An 18,123-nucleotide genomic window follows, 5' to 3' on the forward strand; every position below is an offset into this window, starting at 1 on the left:
CACCTATTACCTCATCTGAGAACAGTGTCAAGTGCCACAAAGAAAGTGAAGATGCAATGTCTTCTCTCAAAGAGTTTAAAAATCTAAAGGAGTATAGAAAGATCTATAAGCAAAGGAAAATAGCACACATGCAAACAATCATTTCTTTACCCCTCAGTTAAGCGCCAGTAAAGAAGGAATACTGAAATTGGAACACTCTGATATACCCCCAAAAAGCGCTTAAATAGTAATAAGAAAAATCTAATTTTGTGACTTTGACTTTCACATGGCTTACATTTTTTTTTAAAAAAAGATTTTATTTATTTATTTGAGAGAGAGAATGAGATAGAGAGAGAGCATGAGGGGGGAGGGTCAGAGGGAGAAGCTGACTCCCTGTTGACAGCAGGGAGCCCGATGCAGGACTCGATCCCAGGACTCCAGGATCATGACCTGAGCTGAAGGTAGTCACTTAACCAATTGAGCCACCCAGGCGCCCCTCACATGGCTTACATTTTGAATATTGCTTTATTGTTAATTACATAGAGAAGTAGAACCATCATCTTTCATGAGTGCCAGGGAACTCTAAAAATCTCAAATTAATTCCATGAAGGTAAGTGAAGTATGCAGCCCTTCAGAGGTTTGAGAATGGAGTGATCCGTGAAGGGGCTAGGCAAGGGAATATGAAGATGAGTAGGAAGAAACGTAGATACAGGCAGCACTATCCGAAGCAGAAGAAATGCCATAAAGGGGGCACAGAGGGAGATGTCTTCCGGTAATAACAGCAAGGAGATGAGAAGAGCTGGAGCCAACTTAATGTTCAAGAAGTAAGGAAAGGTGAGGCCAGAAAAGGAAGGTGGAATTGGCTATGAAGGGCCTTGAATAGCAGTCTAAAGATTCCAAACTTCATCAGGATACTGTGAAAGAGACTTGGCAATGACCGTTATCATCACCACCTCCAGAGCCTAAGTCACCTGATAATCAGCATGCAGACCACACTTCTCTTCTGCTCTTTCCTGATCATCTCTCCAACTTCAAATTGATTAATCATTCTTTCCTTTTCCTAAAGCTATGTAATATAACCTGTAGAGAGTCCCTTTGTGCCTCCCATTTTTATGAGAAACATGAGGGCATGTTCACCACCACCTTAGTCCTTCCCTGAGTATGCCCTCAGCTACCCATCTACCTTTGTACACAAATGGTAAAACATACAAAATTCCTCCCACCTCTTTACTAGTACTTTTTACCCTTGAAGCTGCTCAAAATGACTACCCAAGCCAGATGAGGATTCCTTTTTTTCCTCCATAGCATGGGTAAACAAATATGCTTATACTTATACTAGAAAAGATCTTATAAAGAGAATACCATTGACTACAACTTCAAATAAGGAAATAAGCGAGCAAAATGGTTTAACCATCATTATATGTTTAATCCGGCCAATACTATTAAAAAAAGGAAAAAAACCTAAAATGACAAACTACCGGGGTCCAGGACTTCACAGTAAAGCTTAAAAAGACATCTCATAGCTTTTAATCTCTCATCAATTCACATTTGGTCAAAGCTAAGAAATGGGGGGGGGGGGAGTTGGAGGGGGAGACAAACCATGAGAGACGATGGACTCTGAAAAACAAACTGAGGGTTCTGGAAGGGGGTGGTGGGAGGATGGGTTAGCCTGGTGATGGGTATTAAAGAGGGCACGTTCTGCATGGAGCACTGGGTGTTACACACAAACAATGCATCATGGAACACTACATAAAAAACTAATGATGTGAAGTTGGTGATTAACATAATAAAAAATTTTTTTTAAAAATATTTCCAACATTAATAAAAAGTTCTCTACATAATTAATATTTTACAGAAAATTCCAAAAATTCCTCAATTTAGTAAGTGCCAAGATTGGATCCAATAAATGAGTCTATAAATAAATGAGAAAAAAAAAACAACTCTTGTTAAAAGAAAGCTATGAAAGCAAAGACCATCATAACACTTGGCAATTTCAAAACATCTTTCACCAAACTTCCTCAAAGTTGCAGGAAGGTGGGATAGAAATTAAAAACAAAAAACAAAACACTTCTTGGATATCATGAAGTCTAGAATTCGGAGTTCTGGGGTTTTTAAAACTTCATAGTTCCATAGTACTAATGTAAAAGTTTCCAAGAAAATTGTAATTCATGGGCACAAAGGTGGCTCAGTCTGTTGAGCGTCTGCCTTCTGCTCAGGCTGTGATCCCAGGGGCCTGGAATGGAGCCCCTTATCATACTGCTTGGGGGGGGTCTACTTGTTCCTCTCCCTCTGCCCATCCCCCTTCCCCCAACCCCACCCCCCCGCCCCCTCCACATGCTCTCTCTCTCTCTCTCAAATAAATTTTTTAAAAAATCTTTTTAAAAAATTGCAATTCACTGTAATAGGAGTCCTACTTAACCACAGTAAGAGTAGTTGAATTGGAAAGTATTAATTGAATATCTACAAGTCTTTCACTGCTAGAAACTTGTAGTGATATTAGATGATTAAGAGTTTATCTTTAAATATACCATCAGCAAAAATATATATATATATACACACACACACACAATCAACTTTCCTCTCGTGGACAACCCATATAAAATCTGACAGGTTTAGAGAGGACAGAAAAAATACAAACACGCACCAACATAAATAAGTTTTAACAAGTCAACTGACTTACCCCCTAGATACATTTTAATTTAAATAAATCTTTGAGTGGGGCACCTGGGTGGCTCAGTTGGTTAAGCGACTGCCTTCAGCTCAGGTCATGATCCTGGAGTCCCGGGATCGAGTCCCACATCGGGCTCCCTGCTCGGCGGGGAGTCTGCTTCTCCCTCTGACCCTCCCCCCTCTCATGCTCTCTCTCTCTCATTCTCTCTCTCAAATAAATAAATAAAATTTAAAAAAAATAAAAATAAAAAATAAAAAAATAAATAAATCTTTGAGTACTAACAAACCAAATCTATATAAAACACTCTTGGGGTTAACACCCACTTTAAATGTCTATCTGTTAAATATATGTTTAAAAAGAAGCCAGGGAGGCATTTCCACTGTAGGCTCCAGCTTAGTTCCATGACCCATTTTACTCTTTTCTTTCTTTTTTAAACATTGTTAAACAGTGTCATGTCATGAGAATTTTCCCTCAGTATTTCTCTTGTAAGTGCATGAAAGTCATAACTAAAGGTTTAGAGGGGTTCCCCCCCTTTAAAAAGTTAGCTTTCTTTTTAAAACTACCATAACTTCATCTTCCAATTACTTATGGGCAAAGTTCCATAAGCTCATGCGGTGTAGAGTGCTTAAGTGCGGGGGAAATCAATACTGAGCTTGTCCTAAGTACAATACTATTATTGGTAATCACAATGACATCCGATTAAATGTACTTTTAAAAATAGTTTCTTTTTCAATACGCTTTTTTTTATAACCAGAAAGATATACTCCACCAAGCAGCCTACTTCAAGGACAACCTTTCAAAAAAAAAAAAAAAAATGTTCCTATCACTACGCAAACTTGCAAAAGCCTAAAATGTCATGATTCTATTTTTTCCTCTAATTATCAAAGCATACAGTTCACAATATAATTTCACGAAGCCTTCCCCCAAATCAAAATAACTCCAGATCGCCGAAAGGAGGTGAGGAAAGTGTTTAAGAAAACAAGCCTGGGCGAACTTACTACACTAAATGAGATGGACACCCATTCCAAGAGACTTGTCTCCAAAACAAAATGAGAAAGATCAAGTAATAAACTCACTGCCGACAGGTCCCCGTGTACGGTGCTGGGTTCAGGCAGGTGGAGGCCAAATGACTGTGATTAAAGTTAATTAACAAGCCTGTCCTCTTAAAGTGTGTAACAAGCAGGGTGCGGGGGAGCACAGAGATCCGAGCAAACTCATTATCTCTACCGAGTAAATAACGTGGTGCCTGAAACTCGCTAAAGGGCAGCTTCTTTTTATTTGGGGGTGCGGGGTGCTGGAGGAGGTGCCTAGTTGTCTGTGCGGATTCTCACCCTCCCACCCTCGGGTCAAATCACATTAGTAAGGAGTTTTTATATCACTTACCCGCTTCTGGTTTCCTTTTAGACGCCCACACGCGGGAGCGAAATACAAGGGGCAGAACCAGAGCCAAGCACTTTGCGCTCTGGAAATTTACCCGGAAAGTGCCGAAAAGCCCCGGCCCAGCCTGAGACGGCCCTCCCGCCCCCCCCAACCCCCCGTCCCGCCCCGCCCCGGCCTCGCCGCCCAACCCACCCGCGGCCCCCGGTACTCGCCTGGCGCGCGGGCAGCCGAGCTGGGAAAGGCAAGGCGGGCGGGGAAGCCCCGGCGTCTCTCCCTGCCCGGTTCGCTCGGTCCTCACCCGTCGGCCCCAGGCGCGGGGCCTCCTCCTCCCCGGTCCACGCCGGCTGCCCGCACCGCGTCTGCTGCCGGGCGGCGGCCGCGCGGGCGGCGCTGTCACACGGGCGGGCGCGCCGCGGCCGCCGCACCTGGAGGCGGGGAGCGCGGGGAACGCGAGCCCGCGCGCAGCTCCGGAAGCGCCGCGCCCGCCGCCGGCGCCTGCCCAGGTGCTCTCGCGCCGCGCCTCGGCCGCTTCCTCTCCGCCCGCGGGGGCGGGCAGCCAGCGCCCGGCGCGGGGGCAGCCCGGGCTCAGCGGCGGGGGCGGCCAAGCTGGCCGCCCTGGTTCCGCAGCATAGCTGGGCGGCTGACTCAGTCCGCCGCGACTTGGCCGCGCCTGGCACCCTCGCCCCCTGGCGCACCTCGGCCCCGAGGCTCCCCGGCCGGCGGGGCTGGGATACCTGCGAGGGCGCGTCCGGGAGCGGAGATCGGCGAGGGCATTACCCTCCCAGGACGGAGATGCGGGTGACCCTTCCCGGCCCCTGCACGCCAGGCGCTTTGTCGGTGCGCACTGACGGAGGGGCTGCTTGTCAAATGGGCGGAACCTCACCACCACTGATTGTTAGTATTCCTCTAAGTACTTTCCTCGTTACCTCAGCGTTTCCCAAACTGAAGACTCATCCAGGGCGCTGGTTTTCCCAGGCTGCTTCTTGGTAATGTTGCATTCAATGGGCCCAGGAATCTGTCTACCAAGCCCGGTGCAGATTAGGCTGAGCCTAGTAGGATTCTCCTTCAAAAGGTGTCTGTAAGGAAGGGATTAATATTTCCGTTTTCCAGTTGAAGTGTCGGAGGGGCAGAGCAACTTGGCCAGGCCCACACAACTTTAAGGGGTGGAGGTGATTTTCGATTTAGATCAGAACTCTTAACCCTGAGGAACACAAACTACTCCCTGATTTTCTAAATTCCCCTTTCTTGTCTTTTTCACCTGGAGGGGAGGGATGACCATGCCCCAGTCCAGATGGTACCTGAGATTGTTAGATCCTGGAAAGACATCACCCATTGGAGTTGGACCTTGACATTCTGCTCTTGGAAGTGATAATACGGAGGCAGCAAAAGAAAAGGGGATACTCTGCAAAAAAAAACAAACAAAAAATACCACCCAATATGCCCTGTGCGTCCCCCAGTACCTAATACCACTTTTTTGCCAGTGAGTTCAAAGGCCAAACCCTTTATTTTTTCTTTAATAAACATCTCTTCACAGATTGTACCTGAAATTCTCTCCCTTGAAAGATGAAATATCCTTATCTTTCCACTGTACCTGTTGATAGAAGTGAAGCAATTAGGGAAAGTGGTGAGCTTATTATAAAAATTAGATAATTGGTGAGGTCCAGCATGGAGAAGCCTTCCCAGGAGTCCAGGCCCGTGGTACGCGTCATCTTCACCAAAATAGTTCCCACCAAAAAGCACCCTCCCGCCTGAAAGATTCTGAAGCAGCTAAAACAAGCTCCAGAGACACCAAATCTCCAGGTCTTTTAAACTGAATACTTCATAGCAAGCCCTGTTTCACCCAGAAAATTTTCTTGACATTTTCTGAACCTCAAGCACTGCCTTTTCCTTGTATTCCTGTAGAATTGTATTTATGTGGCTTTCCTGGCTTCATTTTAGGGTCTTAATCTGGTTTTTGGTTTTTGTTTTCTTTCTAAGAGTTCTCACATAATTGTCATTTATTTTTATTTTTGTAAGCCATCATCAATCTTTTTCTGAGCAAGTTAGGTTATAAATGAACAAAAATTCTTACATTAATAATGATGTGTCTCAGAATGCCAAGCGTTGCTTTGGCCTCAAGTTACTTCTCTTGGTAGATTTTATAAACTAATTGGGACCTTGTGTCTCTTTGCAACAGTATCTTAGTTCCTTGATTACTATTCAGTCATTTATTGTTTAAAAAAGTTACTGAACACTTACTGCTTGATAATTTGAGAATACAGTAGTAGCAAATACAATGCAACCTCTGGATTTACAGTTTTCTCTGAAGGGAAATAAAGTTAAGAGCTGTAAGGCACACCAATGATTTAAGAATAGCCCTGGGAAGTGAAAGAAAAACAGTGGTCCCCCATTGAATGTATACATTGGTTCTAAGATATATTCTGGTTTTAAGAACCTTTATGTATGGAGGAAAATAAAAGGTATCTATAGAGGAAATCTGTCAAAAGTACTCTTTTGTTAATTGCTCATTCATTATATCAGATTCCAGCCAAGCATCTAATATGCATGTTGTGGATATAAAACAACTCTATTAGTTAGAACTCTTTTTCCAATTTTATAAATATAGGCTTAATTAAGACGTAGGTTAAGTGGTCAATAGTGTATAGATTGAACACATCTAGGCTGTATTCATATACGATAAATTACTTAGCAGCCCTCACAGTGAGGCATTCAGGAAGCAAAGTATACAAGAAAATTAACTTCATAAAAACTGAGGTATGATATCTGTTTACTGCCAAGGCCATTGAATATATATATTCCCAGTAATTTCCAGCTAGGCTGGATTTATTCCGAAATGACCTAGTCCTACCCTTATTTCCTCGATTTTTAGTCAGAGAGCAGGTATAGCTAGGTCCCTTGCCAGATTTTGTATCTTTGCTCCTCCTATCCCTCCTACCCAGAATGCATTCTGCTTCTGGAGGAGGTAATCTGACAGAGCGGAAATCTTCCTCCTTCTCCCTTCTCTCCCTCCTCCCCCTTTTCCTTATATCATGGAGGCTAGCTCCCATAGAGCACTGAGGTGTCAACTGCTATTCCCAGAACTTGTAAAAGCTCACTGAATTATCTCAACGGCTCCTTAAAGAGACAGTGTTATTATCCCCATGATAAGAAACCTAAGAAAGAGAGGTTGAGTAATTTACATCAATTAGGAAATAAAGAAAAGAGAAGTCCAACCCAGTTTTCTCCAGGATCCACCCTCTGCACTGGATTGCCTTTTAGGGAAATCACAGTGCTGGAATTGAAAAGGCCTGTTCTGAAAATGAAGCCTGACCATGTAGGTTGTGGTGTTTTGAAAAGACTCATTAAATTTTTTGAGCCTCAATTTCCCCATCTGTAAACTGGGAATAATAATACCTATGAGAATTTAATGTGATTGCTTGTCTAAGGCACCTAGAAAATAGTAGTCCTTTAATACATTTAGTTCTATTCTCTTTACTCCAATTATTCTTCAAAACTAGGTTCAAATCCCACCTCCCTCTTAAGCCTTTCCAAATCTCTGCTACCCAGAATCATATACACAACAGAATTTAATCTATTTTTCTGTAAAGGAAAATCCAACATTATTTTTGCCAAGTATAAAACTTTAGGAATATAGATAAAATAGGCATATGTCAACTTACAGTATTTAATTCATTTTAGATAAGCAATTATTTATAAAAATAAAATTATAGATTAATGTATAAACACTGCTTGTTCCCTTATATTTTATAAAATAATTTTATTCACATTTTAGCATACAACTTTGACATCAATAACAGCATTACCAGAGCCACATTTTGAATCACCAACGTTTTGTTTTTGTTTTTTCAAAGCATATTATTTTCACTTGTGTCTAAATTTTGAAGAAACCTAACTTTCTGAATCCTTTTATGTTTCTGTCACCAGGAATGTTATTACAAACCACAAATTTCCACCTGCGTTATATTAAGAAGTTGTTTTTTCTCATTCATCCTAAATAGGTACATTTGTAATCTCCACCAATTTTTAGTTTTTTCAATGCTTTTTAAAAGGATGCTTGCACTAACATAGGACACTTAAATTGTGAAGTCACACCTCCATACATAATTAATCTGTTTTAAATATCTTCACCCACTTTATTTTTAAACCAACTCCCTCAGATGACCTTTGTATGTATCTGATTGAGGATGTTTCAGGCTACACGCCCCACGCCCAGTTCAAGTAGTTTGCAGTTCGGATTAATGGACAATAATGTTAATGGACAATAATGGCAGAAGCGTCGAGATCCTGGAATACATAGATTCTAGGTACCAGGCATCAATATACATTTTAACACTTTCAATCCTCACTAGAAGTCTGGAAGTTACATACTATCATTATATCCTTTCTTAGCCAGTGAAAAAAACGGAGACACAGTTTATTTCATCTAAGAACCATAAGGGAAAAAGGATTTGAACCCAGATGATGTGAATTCAAAGTCTATACCTGTCTCAAGCATTCTTCCTCAGAGAAGACTTTTAACGTTTTGGCCAGAAGGATATCTTTTCTGATGCCTGATTTTTTGGGGGAAATGATGTGCCTTATGTTCAGGCACATACAATACTCTCTCTTGGATTTTCCCATTGACCCTTGTTTTTAACACTATTGGGGTACTGATGTTAGGGGATTTTGCATTACAGATACTGAGGAGCTTTTCTTATTACTATTTGTATTCCCTGAAGTTCCGTTACCTGTGCTGGAGTCCTCTTGTCAGTCTGCCTTGCCTTATGGGTACTTGGAATCTTTTATTACTATGTGAATTCCCTGAAGTGCCACCATAGGCCCTTGAATAAATGTTTGTTTTATTAAATTGAAATACTTATATTCATTAGGTTAAATACTTGATACTTTATTATAAGTTTTAAGAGTTGCTCTGAAAGTTTTATTAACTTTCTCACCACAAAGGAACTACCTAGTGGACGTCTATTATAAGGCAGACAAAGGAGCAATGTCAAATACTCAGTCAATTAAATTTGGCCAAAGGTTGATGAGATTGTGGAAATAACTGATATTAAAATATAAGTTGTGGGGTACCTGGGTGGCTCAGTTTGTTAAGCGTCTGACTCTCAGTTTCAGCTCAGGTCATGATATCAGGATCCTTGGAATGAGCCCCACATGGAGCTCTGCACTCAGCGTGGAGTCTACTTGTTCCTCTCCCTCTAACTCCTCCTCACCCCAAACTCTCTCTCTCTATCTCTGTCTCTCTCAAATAATTAAAATCTTAAAAAAAATAAATGAAATAAGATATGTTTTTCAGAAATCATCCAATGTTTTAAAAAGTGACCATAAATTTTCCTATAAAACTATACGAATTGGCAAAAGGATAGAATTAGGCTGGTGGCAGCAGAGGAAAAAAAAGATGAATGAAGGAAGCAAATTTAGGGGCCAGTTTTAAAATCAGCGGGCCCCACACACCTCTGAATTCTTATCTCCTCAAAGCCTTCCTCATTCTCTTGCGGTCTGAATGAGTACATTATCTTTAGGGGTTTGCATCTCATAGAAGAGAACAGATACCCAAATCCAACTAGAGACCTCAATTGTGCAAAGAAAACTTTACTCATATAAATTGTGAATGTACCATTCAATGAGAATTTTGTCTCTCCTACTGCCCTGTATATAACTTATATTTTAGACTAGAAAATTTCAAAGATATAAAAAGATAAGAAGTAAAAAAAAATAAAAATAGGGGCTCCTGGGTGGCTCAGTAGGTTAAGCGACTGACTCTTGCTTTTGGCTCAGACTGTGAGATCGAATAGAGCCCCGAGCCCCGAGCCCCATGTGGGGCTCAGCACTCTTGCGGAGTCTTCTTAAGATTATCTCTCTCTCTCCCTCTGCCATTCTCCAGCCCCACGCTCACATGCTTTCTCTCTCTCTCTCTCTCTCTCTCTCAAATAAATAAATAAATCCTTAAAAATAAATAAAAATAAAAAATAAGTTTTCCTATAAAACTAATGTTTCAGAAACTTATTTAGGCACTAGAAATTAGAGTATTTCATTGACACTGATACATATTTTACACTTTACTACTTCTGAAGTGGGGATTCATCTTTAGATGAATTGCGGTTGGCCAGGCAGCAGTCATACTATAATTTGTCATTGTCTGCATGTTCGTGAACTTGACCACACGTGTTTATATGATCATTTCAGTTACTTGCATTGACAGTGCAACACATGTTAAGCTTAACTGTCATTTACAATGTCTTTAAAAAGATTACACTACACGTCTGCAAAAAGTCAAGGAAACAGAGAAGTGTGATATTAGATCAAAATCTACATCTAAACAATTCTCAAAGAGCATTTTCACATATGTATATAATAAAAATTCTAAGTGATTTGTGTTATATCATAATTTAGGTCACTGATTTTTTTTCTCATGGTTTAAAAAAGATCTGTGTATCCTAAAATAGATTGCATTTTAGAGTTGTTGACATCCAGTAGTTTCTACCACTGCTAACATAAATATCTAATTTTATTTTTCTATGGAAAAGAAGTTCCTTGAGGAAAAATTATTGTTAAAAGGAATTCCAGAGAACCTAATTATTGCCCAATGGATTCGCAGATGAAATACATTCACTGAGTGTAAAATCATTACTTTCACTTTGTTGTGTCAATTGTTCTCATATATTTTCAAAATTGAATTTACTGAACACACCAGAAAATTCTATTTGTGCTATAGTTTGAAAATACTATATAGCTCCGTTTTTTTTTTTTCTGTTTTGCTAAAAATGCTATCTTTATAATAGATAATTAACGTTGACAGCTCTTCTGACCTCAAGAAACAAAAGGGGGGAGGGATTTAAAGAAGCAAAAGGTAGAGAGGTTAGAAATACAAAAACAACAGCTAGAAATAGATCCCTTATAGACCAATGAAATTAAACTACTAAAAAACTAATTTGAAAAGCACAGACTAGGGCGCCTGGGTGGCTCAGTTGGTTAAGCGACTGCCTTTGGCTCAGGTCATGATCCTGGAGTCCCGGGATCGAGTCCCACATCGGGCTCCCTGCTCAGCAGGGAGTCTGCTTCTCCCTCTGACCCTCCTCCCTCTCATGCTCTCTGTCTCCATTCTCTCTCTCTCAAATAAATAAATAAAATCTTTAAAAAAAAAGAAAAGCACAGACTAATACCCATGTAAAAGGTAAACAAAAAACAAGAAAGGGATTGATAAAACCTCATACCACAAGACAATTGCCATAAAAGCAAAGGTCACGAACTAGCTGTGGGCAGCATGAAGTCCAAGTATCTTTCAGAAGCACATAGAGTTTACCAATTTTTAATTAGTTTCCCAAATTTAGAAGATTTTGTATTAAAATATGGATTTCCAGCTTCTCTCGAAAAATCAGAATGTCTGCTAACACTGAACTCATATTCCCACAAAGCAAGTCTGAATTGACTGGAAACCCAGCTGCCCTTTCTGGCCAGGATAGACATTTTCTAATTTGCAGTAGTCCTACTCACCCTGTTTCTCCTTGAGGTTGTAACTTAGGAGCTGTGAAGTTTGCAAATATGGAATCTTGCCTGAAATTACGATCAGTGGGAGACCAGCTATATGAGTGACCCATGAGGCAAGCTTATGAATTTCCAAAATGGAAGTCTTAGAAATATACAGCCCAGGTCAAAAGTTAGTACCCAATATATTAAGAATGTTTTATCAGCAGAAGCAGCAGCAGCCTGATCTTGTATCTATTGAGTTCTTAAAGTAAGTCAAATAACATGTTAAACACTTTGTAACTGTGATTCATTCAACTAATTTTTGTCAATGTTATAAAATGTGATGAGTCACAAAGATGCAGAGATAAACATTGACATACTTCACTACCTTTTCAAGCTTGCGCTATGATAGCACGGGCAGATATTACACAAATTATTATGCAAATATATATGTATATATATGGCACATGCATGTGCTATTATACATTTACATATATAACCCATAGTAGAGTGTACATGTGTTACATATAGTGCATACTACGTAGTATATCTATGCATGCATACATATTCATTTACATATTTACATGTGTACACAACATATACATGTATGATTATGTTTAACCCATATGAATTTGCTGATATTTGTCTATATTTAACCTCAAAAATGGTCACTGCCTGAGCTTTATATTAATACATTGTAATTGAGAATGGAAGAAATGCTTTTCCCCTACTCCCAATCTTTCCTTCGTGCAGAGGGAGTTTCTAACCCTACTGCCTCTCTTTGCCCCCATTCCTCATCTCTACATACTACCCTGTGCTAGTGGAGTATCTTATTTATTGCGTCTCTTTGGAAGGAGGGCCTGGCCACTTGAACCCCACTCCTTCATCTCCTCTCTCTTACAGCGTGGGCTGCCGTCACAGGGAGCCAGAATTCTGTGCTACTCTTCCAAGCGGTAACACCTATGGGAGGTTTAAATATAGTCATAGCTTCCAGAGCCTGATATGTTGACTAAAAGTAATATTTGATTCCTTGTCTGCCTGATTCCTGTCTATTTTTCCATTCATTTCAAACAAGCAGCCCCTCCACCCCCCACAATATTTCTGGTATTAGGAATGAACAAGATTCTATGTGAGAGAATAAGGAGAGGAATGGGTTTTGACCAGTTAATCAGAAGAGTCCTCTTGAAACAAGTGATGTTTCAACTGAGAAGTAAAGGCTGGGTGGGAGTGAGCTATGTGTGTTGTGCTTGTGTGTGGGAGGACGGAAATAGATTCCTGGCAAAGACGAGCATTTGTCAAAACCTCAGAGGCAGCAAAAGCAGGAACTTTGGAGCAATTGAAATATGGTCTTTCAGCTAGATAGGGAGCAAGGATGTAGACAGAGTAGACAGGATGACGCTGGAGGGACAGGAACATACATTACACAGGGCCTTATGGGCCATGTCTAGGTCTGGGGATTTTATCGGGAGTCCATTGAGATGGCAGTGAGAAATCACTGAAGGGACTGAAGCAGGGGAGAATGAAATTATTTCCTCATCTCATATAATCTTCCAAAAAAACCCTTGTTGGAAGGTACTGTTGTTATGCCAATATATCAGCTGAATAGAATGAGATGCAGAGAGGTTAAATTGCAAATGTAGTATTTGATAGCACATACATATGATTCCAGGGAACACTCTTGTAACCACTCTTCTATTCCACCTACCCAAAAGAAGTACACAGTCTAATCTGCAGAAATTTCAGGGTATATGTGCATTTGTAGATTGTACAAATAATAGCTAGGTCTGATTCACCAGGTTTTTGAGGGATTTATAAAAAATTTTGGTACTTATAATTTGATACCTCTGTGTTTTGGGAAACAAAATAGATGATTGAGTCAACTCATCCTTCCAGTTTCTACAGAATTCCAGTGTTAGGGAAGATTTCATTTTTTTTTTTTTATTGTAAGGTACCTCTTTTGTGTTACATAAACAAATTCAATCATTTCCCCAAAACCAGGTAATTACAAATAGATTGGAGGAAGGGGAACATAGGATAACAATGCCCTAACACTTCATATAAAAGTTTTGATAGATTTGACAATGAAGATGCTAACCAAGTTACTCTTTCTATATCTAAGAGTGCCACAAATGGACACGTGATTTAAAGGTTCATTCGTCATTATAGTTTGTACATTGGTTACTAGCAACTTCTATTCCATTAGATCAGTGTCTGCTGTTCTTACAGAAAAAAAAAGAAGATCCGTATATCCTGTTTCTCTGTCTGAAAAGGTAGTGTTCTCAGTTTCTTTAAAACTCATTCTTAAGAAAAGATATCTATCTGCCATTTGATCATTTTCTATGTGTGAAATATGACATACCATCTCAGTTGTGCCAAACAGCAGGTGCACAGATCTTCAAAGACCTAACTCTCGTTTGCATTTCCTTTACTCCACATGGCTTCGTAGCATCCTGTATAATGGTTTTGTATTTTTTCCTGTGGAAACTCTCATACCCACATTACTTCAACTTCAGTCTGGTTTAGCAATCAGAATACATGGTGTCTGCTCAGTACATTTTGCAAGCATATTAAAGAGACCGGGGCAGTCATGCTTGATTGAACTTTTCTTCTTTCACTTGTAAAGGAACTACTACTCATGCATTCATTCAGCCATGAATGCTTGGCTTTTTTTATTATAGTTACTAGGACACTAAAAAAAAGGAGGTTTTTGTTTTTGTTTTTCATTCATCTCCAGAAAACACAAGAAAATAAAACAGCACTGGAATCAGTCACTTGTCTTCATGCCCCGAGTAGGGACAATTTTTACTAAGGCTATAATTTTTAAAAAGACACCAATTTAATTCATTAGGTTATCTTCCTAAAGTGCAGAGTGCATTTTCAAACAAAAAGCAAAACATTATCTTCAGATGGGTATTTTATTGAACCAGGTGAATTCAATAGGCGATAATTAAATACAAAGAACTTTAGTTTCTCTTTCATTGTCCCTTCCAAACTATGCTTTTTGGAGTTACTCTACTCTTGCCCATGAATGAAATAGAGGGCAGGTCCCTTAGATTTTCTGATCTGTGTCAATGAAAAGAAGAGTCTAATTTATTTGATAAAAATGTCCAGTCTGATCTAGCATGACAGACTAACTCCAATACAGTTCATTCAGTATATAACATACTGTCCTCAGTCCCCACCCTCTTTCCCACAAGCCTGCTTCTGGTCTAAAATGCTTCCTTGCAGTGGTGGTGTGGGGGCATGGTTAGAAGTATTTCTCTCGGTAGCTCACCTCTTCCCTCATTTGCTAGCTGCTAGATCAGACCCCTCAAGGATCAGGTCCATCGGAAAAGGAGATTGAGAGGAGAGGTTGTCTCTGAAGCGGTGGGTGCAGTTTAATTTTTCTGGCTTTTCCTCTCCTGGTTCTCCCCAACTCTATCCCCACTTCACCACCACCCTCTCATAACCACTGCTGGAGTCTGGACTCTACTGGATGCTCCAGAGATGCTGGAAATACTTCCTCTCAGCCAGCAGCTTATGACACCCCAGCTCAACACCTTCCTGATACCTTAAGTTTCTTTCAAAAGACTTGAGTGCCTGCTTCAAACCTCTCATCCAGTCCACAGTCTTCAGCGAGTTTTAAAACACACATCTGGCATTGATGACAGGTGCATGAACGGTTGTCTTACTTTTTTCCAAGCTGAACCTCAAACTGCTGCCCATACTACATCGAACACGGCTGAGAATAATAGATAAGAGCCAGTGGACAAGTATATCATTTGATAGAGACAAGTTGTAAAGAAGAACATGCTACTCCATCCACAAAGCTGGAGTCTCACTTATGTAGGAGTGTCGGTATGTGTGCATGTGTGGGTGGTCATAGTTATTAAATACTACCCATATTTATTAATGCTGGGGTCATCTTTATTAACTACCCACACACAGACCTAGTACATAAACCATCTCTCATAATCCTCATACCAGCTCTATGAATTGGATTCTATTATTAGCCTCATTTTATAGATGAGGTTACTTAGAGGTTTAAGAGTTTAACTAACTTGCCCAAGGTCACATACCTTGTAAATGGTAGAGCTGGAACTCAAACTTAGTACCACTGTCAGATGCATAAGTCTTGCTCACTGCAATTACTACATCAAGCCACCTTCCCTTGGAACTGGACTGTTATCAGTTTAAGTAGTCACTGGAGCTGGGGTATTTAAATGGATTCTTGCATCTATAGCCAAAGGTTTGCCCAGATAACAGACTTTAACAACAGCTTTCATCTCTGTGTTATTGATAGAAATCTTTCACTGAGTGAGGTGTTTCCTGGGTACAGGCCTACACATGACTGTAATCTTCCAATTAAACAATGCAAAACAATAACAAAACCCAAGTCTTCAAAGTCATCCATCCACCCCCTCACATATCTTCTTGCAAATTGCATCAATAATACAGTCAACAATGTTCTGATTCACATTTCTTCTGATAGTTCATGAAATTTATAGTTTACTTAGTTATGATTTCTAGGAGTCTAGTTATGCATTTTAAATGCCAGTTCACAAGTTCCTTATGACATCTTTGAACACTGCAGATAATCATATTATGCATAGTAGCTTGTGAGAAAAAAAAAATGGGTTCAGTTAGTAACGTTATCAGGCAGGTCTTCCAGAAGAACATTAGCATCATGGCAAGTTCAGAACAAGTAGATTTGCTTTAGAGGCAAAACAGCATATCAAAACCTTGAAAAAATTAAGGTTCTTGGCTATTAGGCCCATAGGGAGCAGTGGCAAGGTTCAAAGGAAAAAGAGAAAGCCAGAATCAGGCCTGAGGAATAGTCATTATTTGAATTCATAGTCTAAAGGGGTTAAAGGAGCAAAGATAGATCCAAGAAAGCATTTGACTAATGACTTAATCTGATGGGATGGTTATGCCCCCAGAGAACCCATGCAGCTCTCCAATGACCCTGCTTAAGCCAGTCATAAAATTAGCAATTCCAAACTAAGGTTTTGTATTAGGTCTATGTAATGCTTTATGAAAACTAGAGCTACTTGATCAAGTTTGAAAATGCTTTCCTCAATACTCTCTCCTAGAGATTTATGACATACATTATCATATTAAAGCCTTTACAGGAGTCCTGTAAAACAAAACAAAACAAAATAAAACAACCCCCCCCCCAAAAAAAACAAAACAACAACAAAAAAAACCTATTTAATCTTGCTTCACTTAGCATTTCCTAGGTCTATTGGATCAGGAAACCATCTTTCTGTATAACACCTTTAGTTTGCTGAACCACAGTTTTGGAAAAGCTGATAGAGTTTAATTAGGGAACCACACATCTTATATGTAATGCTCAAAGAAGATTATTGACTATTGTTTCTTATAGCAAAGGTTTTGAGAATATTTTGGTCAGCACGAGTTAAAAGGAAATGATCTTTAAAATGCTTCCAAGGTACAGCTATTCTAGATGTCTGTTCAAGGTCCAAAGACTTCAACCTGGAAACAGGAGTGACAAACTCAAAGGAAAATCATAGCACCTCTAGTATATGGGCCTCAGTTGAAGGTCTGTCCACCTCTTCATTGAAATGGAAGAAGGTGTCCCTATGGATAAAGCTGAGGTTTCTACTTAAAAATCAATTCTAGAATCCAATTTAACTCACAGCCAAAAATAAAGATCACAAAGTTTATACAATAGAACAAAATTTAATCTAGAAAATTTGTGAGTGGATGATAAAAAAATGTGCTATAAGCCCTAAAGAGCTCAATAAAGTACACATGACATATAACTAATTTAACTAGTTTTAATTAGTGACATACTTCCAAAGAAACTCTTGAGACAGTTATTTGCCAAAAAATAATCAATGTAATTGAATGGGTTGACATCCTGGTCTAACAATAAGACTAGATAATATTTTTGAAGGCTTAATTTGTGTCAGTTACAGAGGTGAGCACTTCCAGATATGAAGTATGTTGATCCTTATAGCAACCCACATTTCATTGAAGGGAAGGGAAACTGAGGATAAGAGACTTTAATTTGCTCAAATTCCTATTGGTAATAGTTGAGTCAGATTTACCCACTCTATCCTATATCCCATTATAGGACTTCTATGTATTTGGGTTTTATGCTACTTCTTTGGATGTGGTAACAAAGGTCGGAATAACAGTTCCCTAAATAATATAGAAGTTTATTCCTCTCCTAGTTCACATAAAAGTACTTCAGAACTGGATCAAGCTCTTTATCAGATACATGTGGAATTTATCTCATGGCCAGAGATGGCTGCTCAAGCTCTCACCATCATATCCATATCCCAGCTGGTGAAAGGGGAGAAGAAAATGCACGGTGTACTGGTTTATAGGCCAGACCTAGAAATTGCTCATTATTTTTACTCATAGCCTATGGCCTAAAATTTAATCAAATGGCTGTACCTAGCTTTAAGGGAGGCTGAGAAATGAAATTCCTTATGTTGGGGATCCACGTGCTCAGTTAAAATTCCAGCGTTCTTTTACTAAACGAATAAGGGGAGAATGACTATTTGGGGAAAACTAGCAATTTTTGTCACAGAGTCATTAGCTACAAGCTATTTAATTACAGATCCCTACCCAAAATTGTGTTTTAGCTTTAGAATAGATTATGTTAGGCAATCTTTAAT

At 39.7% G+C, this 18,123-nt stretch overlaps 1 protein-coding gene across 4 annotated transcripts in view; it reads right to left on the minus strand.

Moving 5' to 3' along the window:
• The window catches only part of ARAP2 (ArfGAP with RhoGAP domain, ankyrin repeat and PH domain 2), a 183,982-nt gene extending 179,852 nt beyond the window's left edge, over window positions 1-4,130 (minus strand). For 2 of the 4 annotated variants that reach the window (XM_078068483.1, XM_078068484.1), the window contains exon 1: window positions 4,034-4,130. The gene's annotated coding sequence lies outside the window, so the exon portion shown is untranslated. The remainder of the gene's footprint in view (window positions 1-4,033) is intronic. The other 2 variants (XM_078068485.1, XM_078068482.1) reach the window with 1 other exon arrangement.
• Between the last annotated feature and the right edge of the window lie 13,993 nt (window positions 4,131-18,123).

The sequence above is a fragment of the Halichoerus grypus genome, chromosome 3 (genome assembly GCF_964656455.1).
Source record: "Halichoerus grypus chromosome 3, mHalGry1.hap1.1, whole genome shotgun sequence".
NCBI lineage: Eukaryota > Metazoa > Chordata > Mammalia > Carnivora > Phocidae > Halichoerus > Halichoerus grypus.